The 2023-nt window shown below is 37.5% G+C and overlaps 1 pseudogene; it reads left to right on the top strand.

Moving 5' to 3' along the window:
- Positions 1–937: 937 nt before the first annotated feature.
- Positions 938–1036, top strand: LOC132297927 (small nucleolar RNA R71; annotated as a pseudogene).
- Positions 1037–2023: the final 987 nt, after the last annotated feature.

Genomic DNA, 2023 nt, shown 5'->3' on the forward strand with positions numbered 1-2023 from the left:
TCACAATCTAGAGTTACACTTGATGTAATGAACCTAATTTCTTATAAATGATTATGATGAATGTATTATCTTGTCTTAGATCATATTTTCTCATGATTGTATGCCTTGCATTTCTATAGTGACATTGGAAATGAGATTGTGAAATGGGTTTCTTGGCATGTTGTATGAGAATCTTGATATTCCATAACTTAGGACCCTCCTTTGATGGACTATTCTTGACTCTTGACTTCATGTGCTCCTTTCATGTGATTAAAGGCTTGATAATCTCTAACTTAGTATGCATGTCCAAGGCTACACACTAGTTTAGGTAGTTCAAACATGTGCATCTTTGATAGGTTATACTAGCCATTGATTTCATGAATTTCTTGAAGGAATGTAGCAATTTTGGTTGTAGCATTCCATGGTCACATATTTATGTTGTTTCCCCAATTTAGCTCTAATCTAGCATGTGTTTAGGGATGGAGCGGATTCATTTCCTTAGGCTTCTCTACTTGTATTATATCTCTTTACTTCCTAGCACATTACTATTTTATGCATTCTAAGTTCTAAGTTTAAGTGACAAACAAACAAAACCCTCTATAAACCCCTTATCATTCTAAGAACAATTCTAGACGCTTAGGTTGCCATAGACTAGCGCAGTCCCAGTGGTTCGACTTACCCGACCAATGGCCCTATTTTACAATAATTCATGCTATTGCGAAGGTTGATGTTTAATTGATCAACCAATCATAAGCCAACACTCTTCCTTCCACTTGAATTCCTACCATTCTTAAAAGATAAAGTTCGATGCAAAGAATTTTCACTCATGCTCTCAAAAAGATACCACACGTCATCCTCTTGCCTATCAATGTAAAAGCCACACATGGAAGCATCAACCATGCCTTTGTAATTATCGGATAAACTCTCAAAGAAATATTGAACTAATTACAATTTGTGTATGTCATGATGTGGACACTTCCTAAGCAATTCATTGAATCTTTCCCATGCCTCGTGGAATGTTTCCCCATCCCCGTGTGAAAACTCTTGAATTGAGGTTCTCATGGCATTGGTTTTAGAAACCAGATAGTACTTCTTCAAGAACTCTTGTTGCATTTCTGCCCAAAAAGTTATTGAAAAAGGCCTAAGATTGTTAAACCAGTATTTTGCCTTATCTTTAAGGGTGAATGGAAAACATTTAAGCCTTAAGACCTCTTCTGGCATGTCTGTGTATCTCATGGTGGAACATACTTCAAGAAACTCATCTAAATGCTTGTAAAGTTCTTCACTTGGAAGTCCATGATAGTTAAGAAGTATTTGAAGGGTTTGTGGTTTGATTTCATAGTGGTGTGCTCTAAATGGTGCCAATTGAATGCATGTGGGTGCATTATATTCATTAGGCACATAGTGATCTCTTAAAGCAAGGGGAGGGTTAACAATTGGAGGTGCAACATGGGCACCTTGATTGCCTTGAACTATGGGAGGTTGTGGAGCAAACATTGGCCTAGGCATTACCAATGGAACTTGGCCTTGTTGTTGTGGTGGGTGAATGAATGGCCGTGGCATGCCTAATGGTACTTGCATGTTATCATGATGCACATTGGGGTGGAGGATACCTTGTTAGTCTATGTGACCAAGGTCATCCACATGGTCCTCATTATGTACTTCCATTATAGAAGTAGAATGATTAAAATTACTCCTTCCCTTAGGTGTACGAACAATGGATTCTAAATTCAAATTAAGAGGGACAAGAGTATGATTTAATGACCTTCGACCATGCATGCACAAGCAAAACACAAACAAGCAACAAGCAATGAACAATCGCTTCACCTTCGTAACAAATCAATTATCAAACTTCCTCCACATACAATAATCTCATACTCCTATGCTATGAACAATATGCAAAGAATAATAAAATTGCCTCCATGTGGGCTCACGATTTATCTAAGAATTGAAATAGAAGCTTCCACGTGGGCTGACGATTTTACTAAAGATTGAGTTAAGAAAGAGCTCATAAAGGGTCCTTTAGCACTTCAATTCAATTTTC

Source organism: Cornus florida, unplaced genomic scaffold (genome assembly GCF_030987335.1).
Source record: "Cornus florida cultivar Cherokee Brave unplaced genomic scaffold, ASM3098733v1 CherokeeBrave_3.0.0_Hap2_Chr02, whole genome shotgun sequence".
In the NCBI taxonomy this organism is placed as follows: domain Eukaryota; kingdom Viridiplantae; phylum Streptophyta; class Magnoliopsida; order Cornales; family Cornaceae; genus Cornus; species Cornus florida.